The sequence below is a fragment of the Stenella coeruleoalba genome (genome assembly GCF_951394435.1).
Source record: "Stenella coeruleoalba genome assembly, chromosome: 3".
Classification (NCBI taxonomy): domain Eukaryota; kingdom Metazoa; phylum Chordata; class Mammalia; order Artiodactyla; family Delphinidae; genus Stenella; species Stenella coeruleoalba.
The window spans coordinates 53,978,290-54,006,110 of record NC_137148.1 but is presented as its reverse complement, the minus strand read 5'-3'; the positions used below and the strand labels follow the sequence as shown (position 1 = coordinate 54,006,110).

Below are 27,821 nucleotides of genomic sequence, written 5' to 3'. Positions count from 1 at the left end.
GGTCTGAATCTCAACTCTTCCTCCAATTAGCTATTCAACCAGCAGTAAATCATGTTCCCTTCCATATAATTCTTCCCTCCTTTGTTAAATAATGGGATTCTAGCTTTAGAGTTTTACAGTTGTTTCCCCAACTACACTGTGAGGTTTTTGAGGGCTTTTGATTTTTACAATAGTATTCATGCATTTGACAGGTGCTCCATAACCATCCGTATGATCTTGATTATGACCAACTAAAAATGAACTCCTGGCTCACAATTTAAAGGTTTTGTACATTCGGTGCTGCAAGATAGCTTGGATAAAAGGTGTGTAAGCATGCATGAGGAGGCAGCAGGGCGCTGGCCAGAGCTGGGATGCCTGTTTCTAGTCCAGGGCCTGTGTTTCCACCTCCCTCAGGTATTGACCTCCAGCCTCGGCTTCTTCATTTGTAAAGCTGGGTGGTTAGAGGTGATAACTACTCTCACTTTAAGATCCCCAAATGTAATTCCGCCCAAACAGCACAATATCGTCTTAGGCAGCTTCATTCTCTCATCCAGCTTATCCACCTTTCTGTCATCAGGAGCCAGGCAGCCATGAAAGACAATGGAGATCGTGGTCTGTGCTTAGAGATACCAGCACTGGTTCAGCCCAGTACCCCCTGGGAAGTTGCCGAATGACAGGAAATTCAAGGAAGCAACTGAAAGGGGGGTGGGCGGGGGAGGCCTGGGGGGAAGAGACAGGAACAAAACACAGCTGCTCATTTAGTCCTTCAGCAGCGAGACTGAAACATGCTGTTCTGGCAGCTAAGAGGAAGGTGACAGGAAGCCTGAGAACAGGGAACTTAATTACCGCTAAAGCTTCCAGTGACACCTCAAACCTCGTGTTTTCTTCTAGCTTTGATTCCGTACCTGACACTTACAGCCCCGGTAGGTATTATGTGCCTTATTTGTGTTGGACTGGAAGAGAATTAGGTAAACTGGATTCTCTGTTCACCCATGAAACCTCCATTTGCTTACGGGTTGAATCTATATAGGATGAAAACACGGAACTTGAATATTACATATCAAATGTTATTAAGAAAACAGAATGTGAAATGTAAGCTCTACTTGGTATTTTTTGTATTTTGTGCAAGGCACAGCGATTTCTTAATGAAGTCCCAATCCTTTATTAATTCACTGTTCAACACAAACATTCACACGCTCACTCAGCAGACAATTTTTTCAGCACCATTATGTGTCAGGCACTATCCTAAGCACAAGGAAGACCAAGATGAAAAAAGTATTAGTGGGCCCTGGCTCTTGCATCCAATGAGGAGACAGAACAGATAATTACAATATACTGGGATGAGAAGTATACTAGAGTCAGCTTAGTCTCCGGGCTCAGCCCCTTGTACGTTTCTTTCATGGTACCCAGTCTAGATTGTACTTATTTTATTTACATAGTGGCTTTGCTCTGTCTCTCCAATTAAAATATAAACTCTATATGCACAAGGATCTTGTCTGGTGTTTCCACTCTTGGATACCTCACACCTGGCCCAGTGCCTGGCAACAGTAAATGCTCAACAGTATTTGTCAAATGAATGAATAAATTTGTTTGTTGTGGAATTCAGTTGTTGACTAAGGAAGTCAAAACCCTGGGCCATTTTAATGTATAGCACTAACTAGAAGGTTTTGAAAGCTGGAATCATTATGAACTAAAATCTGAAATGTAAAATTATAGGAGGCAGATATCTAGATTGTATTGTAATTGTACAGGGCATATATCTAGGTAATACTGTACGTATACCTCTGGATAACAAGTGTCTACTTTCTTTTTCAAGGAGGGAATGAATATTCAAAATACAAGCTTGGTATAGAGACAGTCTCCCTAAGGGAAGAGAGGGGAAGACCATGACACAGAATTGGAGGTTTTGCTCTAAGCCTGACACCTGTTTCCCTGACCAGCTGCCTGGCTAAACACATTTCAGGGTAGTGGGTTATACATTCTGAGAGAGGAAGGAAGTCTTTACAGTTCTTTGCCTCCGCCGTGGGAAGCCTTAACTGGCGAGATGGTCATTCACAGCAGACATTCACATTTTTCTAGAAGCCCCTCTGCCTTTCCTGAGGAGGAGTTTAATGGTGCTCACTCTCTCCTGCCCGGAGGGACACAGTGCCAGTGAGGCCCAAGGTCACAGTCCCCTGTCAACAGGTGCAACCCGCCTAGAAAGCTCCCCAGCCTGGGGCGTGGCAGGGTGAGGACAAGTCAGGGCTGCCAACACAGACTTTAGCAAGTGTGTCACTTAGTGGCTGTGTGCTCACCACTCCACAGAGCAAGAGAGAACAGAGCTTCTCCCCCACCCCAAGTGCAGTCAGCTCAGGACCAAGGCAGCATCACAGCCCACCAGGCACACAATCTTCTGCTGAGGCCAGAGCCTGAGGGGAAACCCATCTTCTCCCCAAGAGTTTGTCAGAGGACAGGAATCGAATCGGGGAACCCACGGTGCGCAGAGTTCATGCTCACAACTGACTTCCTTCCCCCAGGGTCTGTTGAAATGATCAAGCAACCTCTTAGAGAAAATTGCTGACCACAATTCACCTTTATGCTCTGGTCCTCTAGGCATGGCCTTTTTTTCCCCTGAATTGCTAGAGTTAACTTCTGAGCACTATGGAGAAGATAAGGCAGGAAGCAGAAGCTTTAGGAAAGTAAGTGAATCTGTGTGTGAGAGACAAAGAGACAATGAGAACCTAAGTGACTGAGCATTCACAGAGTCTCTGGAATACTCTGCTCTACACAAACTGTCCTGTTCCACAAATTTTAGTTTCGTTGTACCCACAAATCTCTAGGGATATAAGGTTTTATATCACTTAGGATTGGATTCAACTGAATACAAGAGAAAGTCCCAAATAATGGTGGTTTATATAAGAAGTTTCTCCCTCTCTCTCTCCCTCTCTCTCTCCCTCTCCCTCACTTCCTCACTCCCTCACCCAAGGAAAATTTGAAGAAAGGCAGCTCAGGGCTGGTATTCAGTAGCATGATAGTACCAGGGACTGGGCTCCTGCTTTCTCTCCCAGAGCTATGGGATCTTGTTTCTCATGGCTCAAAATTGCTCTTCTTCCATAATATCCTTCTCAGGTAGCAGCGTAGAGGATGAGGGAGAGGGGAAAGCGTATGCCATTTTCTTTTAAGGAGATTTTCTAGGAACATCACTCAACACAAGCTTCCACCTCATTGGTTGGAACTTGGTCACGTCATAATTTGAGCCTTAGAAATGTAGTCTTAGCTGGGTAGAAACATAAGTGATTAGTAGGGATACGTGATAAGATAAAAAATGGCCAATTAAATTTGATTTTCAGATAAACCTTTTTTGGATATGAGTACAATATTTGAGACATATTACACTAAAATTTTATTTGTTTCTTTTCTGAAAGTTAAGTTTATCTTGGTAATCTGTATTTTTATTCGCTAAATCTGGCAACCCTAGGTAGAAATTAGGGTTTCTCTACCAAAAGGAAGAAGCAAATGGATACTGAAATAGGTAAGCACTGTTCTCCGTCACAGCTCCTTGAAAGGACCTAATGCGATTAAATGTTTTCCAGCTATGGAATCAAAAGATGGACACTAAGATAGGGGATAGGAACATTTCTGAGATCATCTTTGCTATCTTTGAAAACAGACCTAGACTAACAAATCTTTACTAGTAAAGTCAGTGCTTGGGACCACCACATAAAGTTCTTGACCTCTCAAGTCTAGTACTTGTTAGTGAGACTGTGGGTACTTTATGTGATTTTCTATGCATACACTAGAAAGATACTGACCATAACAAAAAAATCTTTGAAAATTGCATTTATAGTTCTGTAGGTGAAAAGACACACTCTTACACTGGGTCAGATTCCTCTCTTTGAGTCTGGTGCAAAGTATGACCATGTTCCCTTCTGAATGATCCCTTTTTACTTGTCATTGGTTTTGAATGTTAACTCAGACTTTCTATTTATTTAACGCATTTAGTTTACCTTGGAATATGAGGGGAGCTCCCAGGGACCACCAGTTTTATTTTCGGCACAGGCTGAACTTCCTAAATACAGAAACACTTTTCTGTCAGATCATAAGGTCATCTCTGAATGGAGTAGCTTTCATTCCTGAATGCGCTTTCAGACACCCAGGCTGGATCTGACTCACAGCAAAAAGGAACACTTTGCCTTTCTATTTACATTCCATTTGGCGGGAAGCAGTAAGCTACACCTTGAAGATAAAGCCACGATATCCATACTTGCCTGTCTGCACATCCTGGCCCCATACACTGACCATGAAAACTACATCTGATAAAGATGCCCTTAAACACTTTTTCTTGCTCTCTGTCTCACTTTTTTATCCTTGCCTATTCTCTCCAGCATATCTGTTCCTCTGACTTCAACGAGAACATCTGCAGCAAGTTTTCAAATTATAGCATTTTTATTGCAATAGAATAGAATACAAAAGAATGACTAGAATTTTAGGAACTATTGCTTTTCTTATCCTTTCGGATTCTGAAGCTACTGAATGATTCATAATTCATTTCCAGGCATGAATACTATTCTCTGGCTACCTCTAAGTCATGATAAGGAAGAAAAGAATATCCTCAGAGAGCAAACCGAGAAGCAACATATTTGTGGCTCAAGTTAGATGAGTGGAAAAGAACAGAACACTCAGTGGATTAAATACGATCCTTCGAAGCTAGGCTTAGTGGTTGAATGGTCGCCCAGTTTATATTAAAGGACTTATTTCCTTTTACAAAATGATTCCCTCTGTATGGGTCAAGGCTTAATGTGCTGGGCATCTTCCCAGTCCTAAGCATTTATTTTAAAAAAGCTTTACATATCAAGAAAATTCAGGTTCAGAAAAGATAAATTTAGTGATGAGATCTACAACTTGAAGTTCTGGCTAATTTCAGGTGCTGAACATCCTCCAGCCATCTTTACTGGAATGGGAGGGTTACATCGAATGCCACGACTCGGTTCCAGTTGTGTTATCACTTCCAGTCAGATGAAAATGCCCTTGAAACTGAGGATGTGCAGAAACTGAGAATGTAAGCCTAAGAGTGCTTACATTCAACATATGGTTACACAAGGCCAAACTTCAAGATGAAAGTGAAGGGAATCAGACCGTTGCCCAGAAATGTCTAAGTATTGGCAATATATCTGGATGAATGACTCCATTTTTCACCTTTCATCCATCCCTGTGTATAACTATCCAAAATGGAAGTTATCGTGGTGGGTGCCCTGACTTGGCAATAATAGACATTATAAGCTTCCTAAGATCATGGCTTGCAGGACTGTGACTGTTAGTATTAGTGTACTTGAATCCTGACACATTCCAATGCCATTACTGGCAGCTACGGAACTTTCAGTGCAAGGTCCGATTGTTGATCATCTCCAGCTCCTGGTTCTCTGTGTCAAGCCTGCCATATGGTTGGCACTTAATATGTGTCTGGTGAATGAAATGAAATGACTAACAATGCAGTGGTAACTTAACCACAATAGCTGTTACACTCGGTAGAAATATTTCCAAAGCTAAGCCAAGAAAGAGTTTTAAAAATGCAGCTTGTAAGAAAGGAGCTAAAACAAATATGAGAACCAAGACATAAAGCCAAGTATCAATAAATCAGTAATGGGGCTCCATTGACGTACCTGGTTAGCATCTCACTGAACTTGGGTTACATTTGGAGGAGTGTACCCCCTATAAACACAAAGACTCCTAGAGCAACAAATAACAGTTCAAAGGGCAACATTAATTAAAAAGGAATGGCTTTCTTTATCATTTGCTGCAAAGAATATTTAAAAGGAGCTTACTTTCTAATCCACAGCAATGTTGAAACCTGTCCCTTCTCTTCATTTTCTTCATTCATCCCAGCCATTCATACTCTCCTCAATCTCCTTCACTCTAACTCCCAAGACAATACTATTCTTCCTCCCCTACCCCACAGGGCCTTTTCCCCTCCTTCCCCTCCTTCACAGTATTTCTTTCAGCCCTTCATTGTGTAGGTAAACTTAACTTCTTTCCAAGTACCAATAATTTGGTCCCTTTAGGGAAAGTATAGAGAAGGGAAATTGGGTTTAAAAAACTATAAAATTGTCTTTGGCAAGCTGGATGAGTGTCAAAGTCTGTACATATTTTCAGATTAATCACTTTTGTCCCAGTGCAGTAATTTTTAGTCAGTCACTTAACAGGAATCAGCAGTCGATGTGTAAAGAGAATGAGATCCCATCATGTGTGCAGTATTTATAAACACAGTTTCTTTTACAGCCATCACAGACATTCTAAGGCATAGTAAAGCTCACCCTGGCAGATGATTTATCTGCTATAGTATGGTAGCAAGGCAGGTAGGTAGGATCATACCATTTTTATAGCACAGATTTGGCAGAAGGTGTTGTACAGAACCTGGCACCCTTGAACTTAATTTTTAGCCTAATACGTGTCTCGCTTTAGATAGCAGTACTTACTGGTGGAGGGTGGATTGGCCACTTAGCTTTACGACAACCGTGAGTATTCAGGCAAAACAGGATGTCCAAAACTAAGCCAGGTATTTCCCATTTATCCTCTGGTGGCAACACATGTTGTGTGACTATTTCTAGAGAAGGCTCTTGAGGAAATTCTTGTATCACTTAGTGGCACTGGTTCAACATGTCCCTTTCTAAGGTCGTGTCTAGCTCTGAAAAAATGTCTTTACAAAATCATCTCAACTATAAGTGTTGAAGACGTGTTGTTTATTAAGTAGACATGAGGTCTAGGCACTGACTGGCTATCGCCCACATTGTGAAAATCGGATTAATTTTGGAAAAACACACTAATGCGATAAAGGTAAACACATGTTAGAATGAAAACCAGAATATTATATATTCTGGATGGAATTTCAGATATTGTTGATTATGCTTGAAGAACTCTGAGGCTTTAAAAAATGGTAGTACAGGGACTTCCCTGGTGGGCCAGTGGTTAAGACTCCACGCTTCCACTGCAGGGGGCACAGGTCTGAGCCCTGGTTGGGGAACTAAGATCCCACATGCTGTGCGGCGTGGCCAAAAAGAAAAAAGAAAAGCATTCAATAAACAGAAATTATTTAAAAAATAGTAGTAGATGTGGAGCTTAGTGGGATTGATATTACTAATATTTTTCTCTCCCTGACCATTCCAATCCCTTTTGAATTGTGTTCCCCCATGCTCTTGTCACGGTCATCCTATCTCTGTACTAAACGGTTTTCATTTAACACATGTTCACTTTCAAGTCACAGGTGCATCCTACTGGACACCTGTGATGTCCCTCTCCAGAATCCTCTTGGTCGTATTCCTCATTCTGGCCACTTCTGCATTGGCCAATCTATGCCCTGCAGGCTTTGATCAGATCAGCACAGCTTTCAGGGGTCAGAAGCACCCAACAGTTTGACTCTGCCCCCATCAGATACTGCTTGCTTCCTCTCCTGGACTTATCTACTCTGCAAAACTGGAGTTGCTCACTTATACATTCACAACCAGAAGCCTGAGAGTGATAATTCCTGAGTCCCCTTTAGTATTGGGGGATGGGAGCAGAAATGCTTTCCTGTTTGTCCCATGTGATTAGCTCTGTGACGTATTTTATAAGATTCCTCAGAAGGTCCCCGCAGAATGCACCACCCGTTTCCTGTAGTAGAAGCCACCTCCACAACATATTTTTGCACAGGTTTTCCCTCCTTCAATATTTTCCTCCCGTCATGCACCTCTGTTCTAAAGGATCCCATTCCCAAAGAAATCATGGGCACACGAGTGTCCGTCTCAAGCTTTGGGGAGACACAGGCTCTAATATGCATGTGTCACACTCATGGGAATCCTCTTCTTATCCTTTGGTAAGGAAGAGTTACATAAAAATCCTTTCCATGTTCCTTTGTTTGTTTGTTTTGATTACCAAAAACGTATGCCTTAGAGAGGGAATCTATATATCGACACTGTCCAATCAGTAGGTACTAGGTACATGTGGATATTGGGCACCTAAATGTGGCTAGGCCACACTGAGATGTGGTATAAATGCAAAACACATACCAAATTTTGGAGCGTTAGTATAAAAAAAGCCATCATTTTTATATACAGTATATGCTGAAATGATAATATTTTACATATATTGTCTAATCATGTATATTATTAAAACTAATGTTGCTTTTTTTACATCTTAAATGTGGCTATTAGATAATTTAATATTTCATGTGTGGCTCACATTATCTTCTTATTGGACACTTCTACTACAGATGAAGGGAGACTGAAGAGACGAGTCAACTGCAATGCACTGACTCTGCTTGAAGCTAATTAAAACAAAAATTATGTCTGAGATAAGTCAGACAGAGAAAGACAAATACTGTATTTTATCACTTATATGTGGAATCTAAAAACTAAAACAAACAAATGACTATAACAAAACAGGAACGGACTCAGATATAGAGCACAAACTAGTAGCTACCAGTAGGGAGAGGGAAGAGGGGAGGGGAGGACAGGGGTAGGGAATTAAGAGGTACAAACTACTGTGTATAAAATAAATAAGCTACAAGGATATACTGCACAGCACAGGGAATATAGCCAATATTTTATAATAACTTTAAATGGAATATAATCTGTAAAAATACTGAATCACAATACAAAATTAGTACAAAATGAAACTAATATAATATTGCAAATCAACTATACTTCGATAGAATAATTATGTAAAAATTATGAGACGAGAAAAATTTTAAAACTGCCTGGATATCTGACATAAGGAATTATTGTTAAATATTTTTTAGGCGTGAGAAAAGTCTTAACATTATGGTTTTGTTTCTGTTTTTGTTTTTTAAAGCCCTTATCTTTTAGAGATATATACCAAAATATTTATGAGTGAAATGACATGATGTCCTGTGTTTGTTTCAAAGTAACCCATGCATGAGGTAGGGACAAAGTGGGTAGGCATATAAATGAAATAAAACTGGCTTTTAGTTGATAACTGGTAAACTTAGGTAATGGTAGCTGGGAGTTTATTATCCTATTGTCTCTACTTTTGTATGTTTTTGAATTTTCTATGATAAAAAATAATTTACCAAAAGAAGAAAACCTTAATGTCTAGTGATGGCAAGGCGCTGACCTACAGGCTCTGTGTGCAACTGATGATATATATATAATAATTTCTTCTCAGCTTCTTGACAAGAAGGGATGACATTTGATACAGTTTTATTGTAGTAGATGTGCACAAAATACTAGGAGTCCTCTTTGCCTGGAGAAGTTAACATGACTAAGTCACGTGAAGGGAATTAATGTGTATTCAATTCCAAAATGATCTTGGTATCATTCAAAGAAAGGTAGCTCTTTTTATATTATAAACATAGAACGTAAATAATATATTCATAAATACATTTATGGAAAATATATTTATATATTAATCTCTATACTTATTATTTGTTTATATATAAAATTAACTGTATAAAATATGTTTAAATAAATGATATATTTATTTTTTACTTATAAATATATTATTTATAAACCTATAAGTGTAAAAGGAGCTTCCTTTTAAACTATGCCTTGTTTTCTACTCTTCTCTCCAAATCATTTGCGTTAAAATGCTTCTAAAATGTATACACTCATTTTCTCTCCCTGTTATAAAAGTGTTAGAATCTGATGTTCTATCTTATAAGCTTTTCAGTGAGTCAATGGCCACATTGAAATAGCCTTGAGACAGAGCAAGATTTAATTTAACCATTAAGAAATAAGAGATGCTTGGGTTCTATAGGCAAGTACTCTAATAAAACATGTCTGAACTAGTTGTGTTCTGCTAGACTGATATTTGGGGCCCATTTTTCTAACCTTTCAATTCAGGAGTGGATTTGGGAGTGGGTAAGGGTGATGGGGATGGGTACTTTCCTTTTTATGCCCTGTCTCAGGATAAAATGACCAGTGAAGATCATTCATGTAGAGCATTTTCCATGTGCTTTCTGATCTCTAATTGATAAAGTGCACTTGATTTCACTGTGCCCCCGGCTGGGAGTCAGGATGCCACCATGCTGTCTACCCTGGGCCTTATTGCATAGACCCCTCAGGCTGCACTGTGCATGTTAAATCTATCCAGAGTAGTTCCAATTAGATAAAATAAATAACCTATTATTAAAAGCTCTAACTGAGAACACTCCATGTTGTTCTTACCTTGCCTTTTTGAGGGCTTCTCAAAATGAAGAACATTTTCTGATCCAAGAACCTATTAGACTGAGTATTCCTCAAGGGATTTCAATACTAGCACCTATGTCTATAGAGCTTGGCATGCAGAAGATGCTCGATGAATGTTTACGAATGAAATCATGACCCAGATTGCTTGCCTAATGGGCTACTGATCTCACATCTCGTACAGCAGAGAGATACAAGGTCTCTCCTTCTACTGTAGTTCTATTGATTTATAAATCAAGTTGCACTCAGATCTCAAAAGAACTAAAATATGTTTCTCATATTAAATTGTTCATGCTCTGGGATCCACAGAATCACCACACTTTAATCCAAGGTTACCTTAGATAATGTCTAGACCAGGGGTGTTCAAGTTGTGTCCTTGGGAACCTCATGATCCCGTGCACAGCTAACAGACTTCTGAGGGGACAAGGACCCTTCACCTCCCTTCACCTCCAGCTTGAATTCAACTCAAGCTTATATTGCGTTTCAGTGGGAGGAGGGGAAAAAGTGATTCTTGGCTTTGCAAAGTTTGAAAATCACTGGTCTTGACCAACTGCTTTATTTTACAGAGAAGAAACTGGAATTCAGAAATATTCAGTGGTAAGTTCAAGCTCACACTGTTAGAGCAAAACCAAGGCTAGAACTCCTGGTCCAGGCCAAACCCCTACATAGCCCCTTCCCTGGGCAACTATGTTTTTCCAGGGCAAAAAGGTACACAACTTTTCTTCCTTTGTGGTCACATTGACCCAAATGCATTTTGAATATGTTTATACATTGTTTAAAGTGACCTTACATTTCCATCTTGAATATCCTCCTTCTATTTCCCAAAACCGATTGTAGTGTTCTTGAGAATGGGAGCTGAAACCTCTATTTTCTTTGTACCCTATTCAGTAAGTGTTCAGGAAGTTACAATATTTATCAACCAACTGACTGACAGCAAATGGAACCTAAGATATATGGAGATTTGGGAAAACTTTGGGGCTTGGCCACATTGGACAAAGGTAAGGTTTCTAATCTATCAGACAACATTTTCTGCTGTGTAACTTGGAGACATGGTTTTGATAAACAGCTGCACAGGTCCACCAGTTTCCTAATTTAGAAAAATCTCCAGCTTTCAGAGTGCTTGGAAAATAGGTCACTAGCATGCTTTGTACACGTTAGGAAAAATGAGGATAAGTGCTCATAATTTCTCACCCACGGCAGAGAAAATAAACACATGAGAACAGAGTCGGTGAATTAATATAGCAATTAATGCTGGCTGTGTCTGAGCTAGGATCAAGGTGACCCCACTGAGTTTTAAACGGACACTTAGATTGTTGTTGTTTTCTGGTCTTTCAAACTTTCACAAAGGAAGGGAGGGTAGAGTGGAGTGTTTTCATGAGTGCACTTGTAATCAGTCTATTTTTGAATCTCAGCTTTGTCACTTGCTAGTTGTGTAACTTTGGACAAGGTACTCAACCTGGCTGAGCCTCAGTCTCCTCTTGCGTTAACTGGAGATAATATTTCCTCAATAGAATTTATATGAAGAAGTAGTGAGATATTGCATAGGCAATGTTTTGCACAGCACCTTGCCATGTTAAATGCTCACCAGCAATCGTGAATAATACTGTAGCATGAACTGAGAAGTCACAGGAGGAAGGCAGACACTTTAGGCTGCCGCTGTACCTATGGTTATTGATTCTAAGTTTACTTGAGAGGGTAAAACGATGATGATTTGCGCCCTGACTTGTGTCAATTAACTTTTTAATGCTACCGATGTGTGCTTTATATGTTTAGCGACATGTGTGCCACTTATAGTATGTAAGGTAGCCGTGAGAATACACCTCTCAGATCTCCCACTGCAGGAGTGTCACTGACTGAAGTCCCTGATGCTGGGCTGTGAAATCCATCCAGGAGTTAGTGCTGAGGCCATACGTCCCACGGGCTGCTCCCAGCCAAGCCTGAGCACATCGGAGAGACTAAAGCAGCTTCGTACCTGGGTAAGGAAGGGGTCCTTTGATGGGCAACTCTGGCTGGAAGATCCCTCCCACTGGCCTTGCTGAACCTCCTTTAGACCTACCCTGGAGTCTAAAATTCTCCCACTCAAGCTGCTTTCCTTCCCGCTCCCCTTCACAAGGGTCAGACCTACGTAATGATCTGACAGGTCTCCTAGCCTCTCCTGGTTCTCTTCTGATTTTGTCACACAAGTGTTTGCTTTAAGAAAATATTTGCATGTCTACTTCTATCCTGATATCTGCTTCTCAGAGGACCCAGGCTAACGCAACTTAACGTCACAGGAAGCAGGGCTGAAGAAAGTAACTTTGGTTTCCCAATACCTAGTGCATCTTGGATTGCTCACTGAATATAATGGTGATGATCGAAGAACTCCAGAGCCATAGGGCACCCACAGAGATGGCATGGTTTATTCAGCCTTGTTGTCTTGGGACAATAAACACTCCCACAATTGGGAACAGACGGCTGTTTCTTGTTTGAAAGTCTTCTACCTTGGCCACACATCTCAGATTTGTCTCATGTTCTTAAATAGATGAAACTTCTCCTGAGGCTGACAACAAAAACCATCAGCTGCTGGATACTGAGCTGAAGTTAGAAAACAGTTCTGATAAAGGCAAGCTCTTTGCTAACTGATTGGCCAGAGTAAATAGTATTTTACCTTAAGAATAATCTTGAGGGCTTCCCTGGTGGCGCAGTGGTTGAGAGTCCGCCTGCCGATGCAGGGGACACGGGTTCGTGCCCCGGTCCGGGAAGATCCCACATGCCGCGGAGCGGCTGGGCCCGTGAGCCATGGCCGCTGAGCCTGCGCGTCCAGAGCCTGTGCTCCGCAATGGGAGAGGCCACGACAGTGAGAGGCCCGTGTACCGCAAAAAATAAATAAATAAATAAATAATCTTGAGAAAATGCTAAAATCTTTGTGTGGAGGAGTAGGAGAAAGAAATTAACCTGCATTCACTAAATATCTTAAAAGTACAGGCACATTATACATGTTAGCTTATTTAAAGAGACCTATGAGGAAGATGTTAGTATTTTCCTTCTCTGAGCAAGGAAGTTGAGATTGTGTAACTGGCTCTAAGTCACAGAGAAACGAAAATGGTGTTCTCTGAGAATAGCCCAGATTGGTGCTTCTGTGTTTATAGAGCTGGTTATTGGTTATTTTCAAGTCTGGACCCAAGAAACTGGATCCGCGGTCACTAATGCATGCACTGATTTTCTTTCCCAAGTACTGAATGCGCTTGCTATGGCATGCTCAGCTGAGCCCCGGGGGGTTGAATGTCTGGAAGAAACGGTCTGGAGTCATGCGGGCTTCCCTGAGGGGGGAGTTATTTTGTTTGCTATTCACTTTATTCACTTCCACAGGGATTTATGATCAGAAAATCTTTTGAAAATGTTACTCTATGGACTGTCAGATGTCGTATATGACCGTGCCTGGATAAGAAGAGTTACAATTATTTAGGCAATTAGGTCAACTCATGTTTTTTCCTCACTTTAATATTTGATAAGACACTGTTTTGGCAGCTGGTGGCAGATACTGAATTATTATAGGAAAGAATATGGTTTGTAGGAAGAGCATTTGACTGAGGTCTTGTCTTGCCTTGTATCCAGTGCTGATGGCTGGGAGAAGTCACTTTACTTCTTGGGTAAGTCACTTTACTTCAAACCTCAGTCCCTTCATCCGTGAAATGAGATGGCTGGATTCAATGAATCTCTAAAGTCCTTCCTCACTCCAATATTCTATAACTTGATGATCCTGGCCCAGACTGGCTGAGGACTCTTGTTGACAGTCCCCAGAGGGCTGCCAACTTCCCTTGAGCGGAGATCATTGTGGCTGAGCATGCTTCATGCCATATGTCCTGTTCTGTGCTGGTCTTAGGTGCTCCCCTCCAGCACAGGCTTCAGTCATGTATCTGAATCTGACTGTGCTCCAGGCAGAGTTGGCACTACCAAGACCTGTTTTAAACCTATCTAGTCTTATAATCTGAGGTGATGAAAAATTATAGGAGCCTATTAGAATGTCTGGGTCAGGTTCCTTCTAGGTGGCCCCTGATAAAGGTATTTTGAGCCATCACAATAGCAATATTATTGTGAATCTCAAATTCCCACTCTCAGTTTGAGTAATTTTCATAGGGTACCCTTAACCAGAAGCCAGGGATGGCAGGTTGTGTGTGTGTGTGTGTGTGTGTGTGTGCGCGTGTGCGTGTGTGTGTGTGTGTGTAACTTCTTGGTGCCCAGAGCTAAGTAACTCAGTATCTCCAAAATTGCATTTCTCATCATAGTGCCTGGCAGTGCTCTGATGCAAAAGATATGGAAGTTGGAAGGTGCTGCAGCACAATGCTTGTCCCCATTGACCTCCCCTCCTACCTTTTGGTTTAGTGATTTTTAATGGACAGATGTGATGGTTCGAAAATCCATACCGGTTTCTTCTCATCAAATATCTCACATGTACAAGCCCTAATCGGGGGAATTCCCTAGATACTCTACTAAATCAAATACAGAGAAATCTAAAATAAGCCCCAATATTTCATGTAGCACTTTACTGAAAATAGGATTTATGCTTGAATGTCTATCTGATTAAAATAATTTAAACTGCAGATCCATTTTAATTTAGATCCCAGAATGGTTTCTCACCTACCCCATATCTGAAATCTATCTTAAGATCAGAAACATGACAAAAATTTCCACTTAATGTTTGTTTTGCTTTTGGTTTTTTCCCCCCCAAATACCCTCTCCACTTTGATTCAACATTGCATTGGTATCTTAGTACAAAAGGCAAAAAAAAAGGGAAAAAAACTGATTGAAAAGGAAACAGTAAAGCTGTCTTTTTTTCTCAGAAAACTATGTAGAAAATCTGATAGAATCTACCAAAAGACTACTAGAAGCAATAAGTAAGTTCAGCAAGGTTGAGAATATAAGATCAATATACAGAACATAGATTATATTTCTACATATTAGCAACAAACAATCAGAAACAGAGATTTTCAAAAACCCCATTTATAATAGCATCCAAAATATGAAACATGTAGGGATAAATCTAACAAAAGATGTGAAAGATTTGTACACTAAAAGCTATGAAAAAGACCCAAGAAAAATGAAATGAGACCTAATTAAATAGAGAGACATTCTGTGTTCCTGAACTGAAAGACTCAATATTTTCAAGAAATCAATTCTCCTGAAGTTGAGCTATAGATTCAAAGCAATTCCAATTAAAAAAAAAAAGTCTGCTGGGATTTTTTAAGGGAAGGTAGGCTAAAAATTGGCAAGCTAATTCTAAAATCCATATGGAGATGCAGAAGACCAAATATAGCCAAAACAACTTTGAGAGAGAAAAAAATAGGAGGGCCAGCACTACCTGACTTCAAGACTTATAGTAAAACTATACTAATCAAGACAGTGTGGTATTAGAGTAATGATAGACAAATAGATTAATAGGATTAAATGTAGTGTGCAGTAGTAAACCCACACATATGTGAAAAACTGATGATCTACAAAGGTACCAAGATAATTCAGTAGAGAAAAAATAGTCTTTTCAACAAAGATGCTGAAACAATTGGATATCCATGTGAGATATATATATATATATATATATATATATATATACACACATACATATATATATATATATCTCTTACACATCTTACATAAAAACTAACTCAAATGGATCATGGACCTAAATGTAAGACTTCTATAAAATTTCTACCAGAATACATTAGAAGAAAATCTTTGTGACCTTACGTTAAGTAAATAACTCTTAGATACACCATCAACACAGCAATTCATAAAAGAACAAATTGTTAGACTGGACTTCACCAAAGTTAAATACTTCTACTCTCCAAAATACACTGTTAAGGGAATAAAAAGACAAGCCCCAGTTTGGGAAGAAGTATTTGCAAATGCTTGTAAAAGATTTAGATTTATCTAGAATATTAAAAAAAAAAAAGCTTAAAACTCAGAAATAGAAAAACAAACAACCCAATTAAACAAAGGACAACGATTTAAAAATATACTAAAGAAGATACACAGAAGATAAGCACATGAAACAATGATCAGTAATGAGGGAAATGCAAATTAAAACCACAATGAGATACTATTACATATGTATTAGAATGGTCAAAATTCAAATGACTGACCATATCACATGTTGGTTAGAGTGTGGAAGAACTGGAACTCTATTATGATGCTAGTGAGAAAGTTAAATTGTACAATCAATCTGTAATACAGTCTGGCAGTTTCCTAAAAAACTAAAAATACATCTACCATATGATCCAGCTATTTCACTCCTAGGTATTTACCCAAGAGAAATGAAAGCACATGTCCATAAAAAGACTTGTGCATGAATATTTATAGCAACATTATTTGTAATAACTCCAAACAAGAAACAATCTAAATGTCAATCAACAAGTGAATGGATAAAAGACTGGGGTATATCCAAACAATGGAATACTCCTCAGCAACAAAGAATGAACAATTAATTGATATATGTTAGATAAATCTCAAAATAATTTTGTGTGATTTAAAGAAGCCACACAGAAATGCTTATATACTAAATGAGTCAACTTACATAAAATTCCAGAAAATGAGAACTAATTCACAGTGACAGAAAGCAGAAACGTGGTTACTTGGGAGTGGAAGCAGGAGGTGAGGAAGAGTGAAAGGGGAAAATCACAAAGGTATCTATGAATATCTATTACCTCCAAGCATTTCCTAGTCATGTGAAAACTCTGGAGGTAATAGATATTCTCATTATCTTCATTGTGGTGATGATTTCCTCTGTGTGTGTCTGTGTGTACATGAGATAAAATTTATCAAATTGTATATTTTAAATGTTTATTTAAAACATTTATTTAATGTTTTATTATAGGTCAATTATATACCTCAATTAAAAAAAATACTATGCCATCAAAAATTGATTAAAGATCTGAAAATAATAATAAAATAGATGAACCTCTGACAAACTGGTCATGAAAAAAAGAGAAACACACAATATGCTAGAACAAAAAATAATATGTATAATGATGGGAAATATTAGAAATTTAAGTGGTAAGTGAATAAAATCAACAATTTTATAATATATTTGAAAGCACATGAAATAGGTAGCTTTGTAGAAAAAATATAAAATTTATTCAAAAGTAATAGAATACTTCAGTAGATCAATAATTGATAAATACATGGAGTTACTAACTAAAAACATTTTCATCTCCAGCTGAAAAGGATCCAGGCCCAGATTGTTTTAAGGACAACTACTTTTGCCAGAACTTTAAGGTATAGATCATTATTGTCTTTAATTACTTTTTTCAGAGGACAGAAAAATAGAGAAAGCTCATTTTACATGACTTCTATTATCTCAAATAGTAGAACATGAAAAAAATTTATAGATAAATCTCACTTAGGGACAAAGATCAAAATTCCATACGATATAATAGTAAAATTAATTGTTTTAAGAAATGTTTCATCACGACCAATTAGTATATATCTTGGGAAAGAAAAAATATTTCAATATTTAAAATTCTAATTCACCACATTAAAATATTAATACAAAAATCTTAATCAGCTCAACTGCTACTGAAAAGTTTTTAATAAAATTCAGTGTACATTTACAATAAAATATTAGAAAAAGAAGAGAATATCTTTATACTAAATCATAATCCTATGGTTAATATTCTTTATGGCAAAACTTCAGAAGCATTCTCTTTAAAGTATAAACAGGACAATGATGCTTATACTATTTACAATAGGCAAGACTTGGCAGCAACCTAAAGGTGTATTGACAGATAAATGGATAAAGAAGATGTGAGATACACACACACACACACACACACACACACACACACACACACAGAGAGAGAGAGAGACAATGGAATACTACTCAGCCATAAAAAAGAATGAAATAAATGCCATTTGTAGCAACATGGCTGGACCTAGAGACTATCATATTAAGTGAAGTAATTCAGAAAGAGAAAGGCAAATATCATATGATAGCATTTACATGTGGAATCTAAAATATGACACAAATGAACTTATTTACAAAACAGGAACAGACTCAAAGAAATAGAAAATAAACTTATGGTTACCAAAGGGGAAAGGGGATGGGGGATAAATTAGGTGTTTGAGACTAGCAGACACAAACTACTATATATAAAATAGATAAATAACGACGTCCTACTTATAGCACAGGGAACTATATTCAATATCCTGTAATAAACCATAATGGAAAAGAATATGAAAAAGCATATATATATATGTATATATATGTATGTATGTATGTATATATATCTATCAAAGTCATCTGAATGACTTTGCTGTACACCAGAAACTGAAACAACTTTGTAAATCAACCTACTTCAAGAAATATGTGTACAAAAAAGTGAAAAATTATTATAACTGAAAAGAGACCTTGAAAAGTTTGTAGGATATGATATTAACATACATAGCTTTTTGGTACACCTAAAAGAACCAGATAGAAAATGCAATAGAAAGGAAGAAACTAGTCATAATAGCAAAAAAAAAAAAAGTGTACAGCATCAAGAAATAAACATTTAAAAAGTTTCTGTAAGATCGTTATAGAGAAAACTATAAAACTTTATTCAAAGATAAAAGAAAAACTTGCATTATTAAAGGGATACACCATATTGAGGTTTGGAAAGACCCAATATCATACAGATGTCACCTCTTCCTAAATTCATTTGTAATTTCAGTTAAAATTTTAATTAAAATCACAAAATAATTTTCAATTAAATTTCAATTAAAATCACAAAATAATTTTTCATGAAATTAACAATTTAACTAATATGGGAGGATAGCCTAGGCAATTGAGAAAATGAACAAGGGAAAAGAAGAATTTGCCCTTTCAGTTACTAAAATTTATTATAAGGCAATAATAATTAAATCAATGTTACATTGACAGAGAGATAGAAAAATAAACCAACAGAACAGAATAAAAAACCAAGAAATATATGGAGCCAAAATTCACATATTCCCAGTCCTTGACCTAACTTCAATTACACCTTTGATAGGAATGATTCCAAAAGGTTAATTTCATTTAATAAAAAATGCAATCTTCATGCTCAAATGTAACTTGTGTGTGAATGAGATTATTCAATAGCTAGCATCACCTTTATTAGAATTAAGTGCTGGTATCTACTGGGTCACATTCACCTTCCTGGAATTCAATTTCAAATTAAGGGAGCTTATCACACCCAGACTATTTCTTGAGAGCAGCGGTTCTCAGACTTTAGGGTGCATTAGAATCATCTGGAAGACTTATTAAAACACAGATTGCTGGGCCCCTCCCCCCAGAGTTTGTAATTCAGTAGGTCTGGGGCGTGGCATCTAAGAATTCACATTCCTAACAAGTTCCCAGCTGGTGCTGATGCTACTGCGAACCACTGCCTTAAGGTATCATTGGGTGTCCAGTGGAAGTCAACACAAATGCACATGACGTTATTTCTTGGTTTTCAACAAGTGTAAAATGCAATTAACTAGTATCTACTACTAGACCCCCTAGATAGATATTAGTGCATTTATTAGAACTTATTATTAGTCAATACTTCCATGCAAGTGGTACTCCACTCAATATGCATTCAATTTAACTAGTCATGGCCCATACCCTGAGAACCTTTCAACTCCTGGGGCCAGGGATCATGTTTTATACTAGATTTTGCCCTCACTGTACCCAGTCCAGAAGTCAACAAATAAACATCTATTGAGTACCTACTGTGTTATATGAACTGTGCTAGATATAAGATGTGTGAAAATTAATAGGCTTGCGGTCTTATAGGAGACAATGACACATAAAGACATAATTTCAATGTCATATGGTGAACAGTTAGATCATTTGTATGAGAGTATGCTGATGAGGAGGCTTAGCCCAACTCAGCCAAATGACAGTCTTAAATGATGAATAAGTGTTGGTTAAAAAGGGATATGAGAAGTGTAGTCTCGACAGAGGAAATAACATAGACTTATGGATAGAGGTGTGAAACAACTTACACATAGGGTATGGGTAGGGCACCAAAAGTAATTTGGTACAAGTAGAGATTAAAGTTTCAGGCAGGTTGGGGAAGGATATGAAGAAATTGACCAGGCTTCAAAGGACCGTATGTGCATTTTAGAGAGTTTGAAATCTATTCTATAGGCAATGGGAGTCTTCAAAGGATTTTAAGTATGAAAGTGGTACAGTCATATTTGAGTTTCTGATAGCTGCCTTAGTTATAGGGTATAGGATGATTCAGAAGGAAACAGAAGGCAAGCAAGAGATTGGGTTGTTACAATCAAGAGATTGGCAAGCAAGAGATTGGGTTGTTACAATCAAGGAGTGGTAAAATGGATGAAGTAGAACTTTGAATATATTTTAAAAGCAAAACTAGCAGTACCCAATAATTGTTTAGACGTCAAGTTTGATGTAGAAGGAAGAGTTTAGGATGTTTTCAAGGTTTCAGTTTGAGTAACTATAGATAGTGAGAATGGGAATAAAGAAAAATGAGCAAGTTGAGAGAGAACTTGATACACTCCGTTTGAGATATTCAGAGATACCATTGAAATATCTATATGGTTGTGTACCTGTTCCTTAAGCAACTATTGAATGGAAGAACAGATCTTCCTAAATTATTCAATAAAGTAAAAGCCAAGATTCTGGGAGTGAGGGAGTGGGTGGGGGACTTGAGGAAAGGAATCACGGAGGTGAGTCAGAGAGGATGCTGGCCAAAGACAGGTAAAGGGATGAGCAAGGTTGACGACCATGCATTTGTTGTGGTATCGATCAGATCAACTGGTTGATTTACAGAAATGAGAGTTTTATAAGCATTTAATTACTGAACACGTGAATTCTGAGGAGAGAGGGCACTAGGTTTGTTTGGAATGTGGATGAAGGGTCGTTTGCTCAGTTCCCTTGAGTCACGACAACTTCTGGTAGAAAGTAGGATTTTCCAAAAGCCCTGAAGAAAAGCAGATGGCATAAAATCTAAGAACAGGAAAAGAGTATGTCGGCTGCCTGTGTGAGAAAAGCATGCACAAGGAAGTGGAAATTCAGATAAAAGAAGGGATGAATGTGACCATGTGGGAGGTCACACAGCCCACTTAAGAGTAAGAACTTTGGAGGCAGAAAGAATGTAAGTTCAAATCCCTCTTCTATCGCTCACTGGAGTTACCTATTCTCTTTACTCCTCAGTTGCTTCTTCTGTGAAACGGAGATAATGACATCTCTTCCTGGGGTTGCTGTGAGGGCTACATGAGGATTACATGTGCAGTGTTCTTAGCCCAGGGACTGTGCCATGATAAAGGGTCAGTGAAGGATACATGGCAGCTTTCTGGGCAGAGGGAAGGTTGGCAGGGAGGGAGGAAAGGTCTGTCCTGGCCAATGTTACTCGGGGCTTTGCACTGGAGGCTGAAATTCACAGCAGCATTTCCAAGAGGGTAGAGATGATTTTGATGTGCCTAAATTTATGTTTTCTTTATTGTTATTTCACCATTAAAAAAATTTATGCTAGGGTTGTGTGATCTTGGTGGTTTCTAGATCTGACAGGCACCCAATGCATTCTTGTTAGGAGGACTGAGGTAGGGGCAGAGGACAAAGGAATCAGGGCAAACATGAGCATTGCAGACTCCCTGCACGCAGGTGATGGTCTGAAGGAGGCTCAGAGCCACATTGGTGGCAATGTGGGCTTAGTAAAGAAACTGAACATGAGACTGAATTGAATTGAATCGGTATGGTTTCTGAGGGGCAGGAGACGATGTGGGGAGAAAGCTTCAGAATTCTGTAATGCTTAGATTTGAGGAGGAAAGGAAAAAGAGGGAACCTTAATCAGGTTTTTTTCTTAGAAATAAGTGCAAAATGGTGGCATCACCCACAGCAAAAATGGAACTTGGAGGAGCAGTGTGCTTTAGAATAAATGAGACCAGCTTGAACTCCACTCGATTTATCCACTCCCAGATGCCCAGGGTCTGCACGTTATAACTACAAAAACATTTGCGGAACATAGTAAGTACAGGTGCAGGGTTGCTCTTCAAGGAAGTTTATAGTTTCAGTGAAATCCAAGTAACGTAACTATTTACAGCCTATTTCATATCTGGTAAAAAGTTCAATACTTATTATCATAATAGCTATCATTTTCTCAGCCCTATGTATAGTCTAGGTTCTGGGCTAACTACTTTACAAATAGCACCTATATCCTTAAACTACACTGAAAAGTAAGTATTGTGATGTCCATCTTATAGAGGAGAAGACATGAGATTAAGAAATTTACCCAAGGCCACATAGATAGCCAGAAGAGAAAGAGCAGGAAATTGCTCTTTTTCTTTCTTTTCTTTTTAAGGGGAAGGGGAACATTTGCCCTTTAATTTCCATTTAAATCAGTTTCTTTAAATATTTTAGTTACAAGTTCTGAATAGTGAAGACACAGTAGATGCTGCAGGCACTGGTACTGGCTCCCACCCCTTCCCTCCACCCTAACCCCCAGGCCTTGCTTCTTTGCTCAAGATACAAATAGGCACTCTGCACTAAATAAATAGCTCCTGGTGTCAAACGTCAGCAGCCTCAGGCCTGGATGCAGCTGGATACAAAGAGATGAAGCCCTGTAGCTTTCACAAGATGTGTGCATTTAACCAGGCTCCAAAGAATTCCAGCGATTGTGCCTAGACCCAAGGCAGCACCTCAGAGGTGACATCAGCCATTTCCCCACTGTGTACTAGAATCTTGGGCTGGTTTTCACCACAATCCGTCCTCCCCCAGACCTGTGTTCTGTGGAGAAAGAGCTAAGGCCCCACTGCCTAAGGGCCATGATACAGGAAGGAACAGGTCTGCCTCTTCAGCCCCCCGCAGAACCAAATCTATCTGACACCAAAGCTTGTGCACTCTGTCACATGTGGCTGTCAATGCCTGTGAGTTCACCCACCCTTGACCTTTCGATCTAGACTCTGCATTGTGGTTCCCATAGGGCTTGTATTTTATGCCACTGATCCATGATCTTCCTGACGTCTCCGTAATTATTTTTTCCATCTGCTTTGGATCTCCTATTTAAATAAATGAACTCAGCCTGTCCAGAAGTCTTCCTCTTGAACCCGGGCAGGAAAACACGAACGGAACAAAACAAATGATGGTGCCATTCTTTTCTGTGTCCTGGCTCGTGCTGGCCTTTTCTAGAGGCAGACAAAGGGGCTCCCAGATGTTTGACAGTAAGAAACAAAAAGGCCAACCTGACCAAAAAATCTCTTTGGTAGTTTTCTCTTCCAGAACGACTGATCAGATGTGGCTATAGCTTAACCCTTTTGATTATGATGCTACGTACCCAGACAACAGAAAGCTTTTCTAGGAGTGGGAACTCAGTAGTCCATCGTCAACAATTCAAAAACTTAACCGGAAATAGTTTGCAAGATAAGAGGAAGGTTTTAAGAAATGTGAACCGATATCCACAGGGTTTGTTGGGAGAGAGGTGAGAGAAAGACAGTGTAGGAGGAGCTCCGGAGAAGGGCAATCCGTAGCAGATCACCTCAGTGTCCAGTTAGCGTGCTGGTCTGCGTCTGTGGGAAGCATTGGGCTTCCAGGAGGAAGAGGAACAGAAGCATGCAGAGCGGGTGTGGTGGCGCTGAAAGCCAGCTTCCCCTCGGGCCAGCTCCACGATTTGCTCCTACAATCCCCCACTCCCACCCCAATTAAGAGCTGTTTCTCTTTAATGCATTTAGTTAAAGAGCAGAAAAAGCCAGAGGAAGTAGAATAATCAAGGAGAATTTGCAGCTCCTGTTAAGCCTCCCTCCATACCTTCTTAGTAGTTCTTTGTACTTATAGGATCACTTCAAACATGTACATTTTAAAATACAAATCCTGAAATATAATGGAAAACCTCAATGCCGAGAAGGAGGGGTAATGATTTTGCAGAGTGAGAATTAAAGTCCCCAGAGCAAGGCCACAGACCTGTGAGGGCTTACCGATAGATGTGCAGCGATCGTCAGGAAACCAGTCAGCACCCTGGGGGGCCCTCCTGGGTACAAAGGCCTTTCTGTGCACCCTGGTTTCTTGCTTGTAGGAAAAAGGCGTCGTCAGCCTCTTGGGCTTTCCCTGAATAGCAAAGGGCAGATTCAAACAGTTACTAATTAGGGAAGGGAGGAAATGCAAAAGAAACAATAGTGCAGGATGGGACAGGGTCCCCCTCTGGGGATATACATCGCAATGTGATACATATCTCTGAATTCTCTGGCCCCTACCCAGGTGGAGGATGGTAACTTCAGTCTGAGCACAAGCACAGGGACCCCAGACTGGTTGGAACCAGAAGGCTGATGACTGAGATTCCTGGAACACCACCCCATTACCTCACCACCAACCACTCACAAGAAAGTCACACATCCTGCAGCCCTCCCCCCCAATTTTTTTCTAGAAAAGCTCTTCCCTGAAAACCACTGGGGAGTCCAGGCTTTCTGAGCATGACCTGCCCATTTTCCTTGCTTGGCCCTCGTGATAAAATTTTCTGTGCTCCAAACTCCCACATTTAGGTTTGTTTGGCCTCCCTGTGCGTTGCGCACGTGAACTGGGGTTTGGTAACAATAATAATGAAGAGGCTATGGATATAACACCAAGTGAGTCAAGGGGGTTACTGAGTGCGAGTCTACTCAGAATAAAAAAAGAGAAGGCTGTAAAAATCAGGACTGCATACAACGTGGACCTGCAGACCAGAATCTTTTCTGTCTTTCTGGAATTGTGTAGACCAGCTAGATGGTCTACACAGGCACAGAAAGAGGTAAACAGAAGGCCCAGGCTGGACCCACTATCACAGAATCCTGACAAGAAGAACCTATGGACCATCATTGATGAAGAACATTCTTCAGCCTTCAAGTGAACCAGACCTGGAGTGCCCAAACTAAAGAGAAGAAATGACCTTAATTTTTATAAAGATACCCAGGAAGGGTAAAACCACAGACAGTCTAAGGGATTCATTTCACTGGAAGACAATTAACATTATTAAGAAAGCCTTTTGTATTATGATCTCAAATCCTTCCCAATACAGATTGAACCCACATAGATTTAGGCAATAGTAATTCAAGAAAAGCAGTTACAATCGTGTCTTTGAGATAATCTTTCTATTACTAAGAAGGAAAAAATTAGCATCAGTGTTTTCTACAGTCATATTTTCACCTGGTTCCCTGCTTATCTTTCTAGTTAAGTGAAGGCTTTAAGTGAGAGAAAAGTCTCATAGCCTCATTAGGTTTATTTTCTGTCTTGCTTCACGAGCTCTAAGAGGGAAGACTTTTTTTTTGTTCTGTTTTGTTTACCACTATTCCCAGAGTCTAGAAATAGTACCTGACACTTAATAGACATTTAGACATTCAATAAATATTGAAATAATTAGACTTGCAATATCATCTAATCACTCTCCTTGCCCCTTACACTTACACAATATATTGTCTCTGAAGACAATCTTTATAAAACATGAACCTTGATGACACTACTCTTCTTTCTCAAACTTTTCAAAGGACGTACATGGTTTAGGAGAAAACCTTTATTCTTCTTTTTTTGTTTTTTTTTTTTTTTGCGGTACGCGGGCCTCTCACTGTTGTGGCCTCTTCCGTTGCAGAGCACAGGCTCCGGACGCGCAGGCTCAGCGGCCATGGCTCACGGGCCCAGCCGCTCCGCAGCATGTGGGATCCTCCTGGACCGGGGCACGAATCCGTGTCCCCTGCATCGGCAGGCAGACTCTCAACCACTGCGCCACCAGGGAAGCCCCCTTTATTCTTTAATAAGCTATTCAAGGTACTTTGCTGTACACCTGAAACCAACACAATACTGTAAATCAACTACACTTCAATTAAAAAATTAAGGAAAAAAAGTAAGCTATTCAAGGGCCTCTGTATTCTGGAAACAGTTTATTTCTCCAAATTCACCTGCCAAGGCCTTTGTGCCTCCTGCACCGGGACTGTGGTTGGCCTGGCTGATGCATTCTCTCTGCCTAGGACACTCCCTCTCCAACTTCCTTCTTCTCTTAGCAAACTCTTATTTGTCCTTCAAGATTCAGAATGAATGTCACTCCTTCTGGGAAGTCTTCTTAGACTAACCCTAAATCTGGGTTATTTACTTTGGCACATAAAGCTACATAAATGCTTCTATCGACATGTTTATAATATACTGGATGATGGGCTCGTATGTTTGTGTTTTCTACTACTGTGTTCTCTATAATTACCTCTAGGTTAGGTACTGTGGCTTAGTCATTTTTTGCATCCCCAGTGACAGATAGTGTGTTTGCCGCAAAATCAGCACTTGATAACTATTTGGGAATAGGAACACTGAAAACACTGTGGAATTAGTGACATTTAAAACATGTTTTTAGTCAAATGTTTATTTTGGCTTGTAAATCAATGTTATTTTAAAATTATATTGATGATCACTGCAAGTTTCATCTATTAAGTACTACACGACACACAGTCTATCTTCACAAGTAATTAGTTTTCTTTTTTTTATTATGGTAAAATATACATAAGATGAAATTTACCTGTTCAACCATTTTTAAGTGTACAACGCAGTGGCAGTAAGTACGTTCACAATTCTGTGCAACCATCACCATTACTCATTTCCAGAACTTTCCTATCATCCCAAACAGAAACGCTATACCAATTAAACAATAACTCCCCGTTTCCTCCTGTCCCGAGCCTCTGACAACCTCTACTCTGCTTTCTGTCTCAATGAACTTGACTACTCTAGGTACCTCATCTAAGTGGAATTATACAGTATTTGTTCTTTTGTGTCTGGCTTACTCACCTAGCAAAATGGTTTTAAGGTTCATGTATGTGGTAACACATATCAGAATTTCATTCCTTTTTAAGGCTGAATTATAATCCATTGTACGGCTATACCACACTTGGCTTATCTAATTCATCTATTGATACGTATCTGGGTTGTTTCCACCTTTTGGCTATTGTGAATAGTACTGGTATAGAGATTGCTATACAAGTATCTGTTGGAGTCCCTGCTTTCAATGCTTTGGGACATATACACAGGAGTGGAATTGATGGATCATAAGGTAATTTTAACCGGTTTAACTTTTTGAGGAACTGCCAAACTGTTTCCCACACTGGCTACAGGATTTACATTCCCATCAGCCATGCACAAGGGCTCCAGTTTCTGGGAGTCCTCAACACCACTTGTTATTCTCCATTTTTAATAATGGCCATTCTAAGGGGTGTGAATCAGTGACATGTTGAAGGCATGAAAATGTAGGTTTTTGCTATGTTAATATGTTCAATTTTGAGAATGAAATTTGAGTGATAAATTGTTATGCTTAAATTGTGAAAAATTAGAAATTCACTGTTATTTATAAAACCCTTTCCCCCAGTTTAGGTATAGTTTTGCAAAAAAGTAGAGATGATATATATATATATATATAAAATATGGAAGTAAAAAGTAGGAGGGAAAATGATAATATTCTCGTGACCTGTCATTCAGCGATTTCCTGAGTTAATAACCTTCACAGTGCACTCCATAGGCACTTCTGAAAACATATTTAATTGACAAATGTATGAAGCAGGATAGTAATAATAGTGATAATCTAGTAATAATCTCCCGTGAACTTGTTCCATAGTTTTGCATTAGTTTGAGCATTTTTATGATTTCAAGAATGGAAAAAAGCTTAACAGAAAACCACACATACGCAAATGCTGTGGATGTGAAAATATGCATAGAAAAGGTTGCTTGTTTTTATAAAAATTTTTTACAGCACATTAAGG

The 27,821-nt window shown here is 39.2% G+C and overlaps 1 protein-coding gene across 20 annotated transcripts in view; it reads right to left on the bottom strand.

Moving 5' to 3' along the window:
- PIK3R1 (phosphoinositide-3-kinase regulatory subunit 1) overlaps window positions 1-27,821 on the bottom strand; it is a 959,753-nt gene that overhangs the window by 307,047 nt on the left and 624,885 nt on the right. For 18 of the 20 annotated variants that reach the window (XM_079916424.1, XM_079916400.1, XM_079916404.1 and 15 more), the window contains one exon: window positions 24,039-24,168. The gene's annotated coding sequence lies outside the window, so the exon portion shown is untranslated. Of the gene's footprint in view, window positions 1-24,024; window positions 24,169-25,584; window positions 26,389-27,821 lie in introns of those variants that run through there. The other 2 variants (XM_079916409.1, XM_079916403.1) reach the window with 2 other exon arrangements.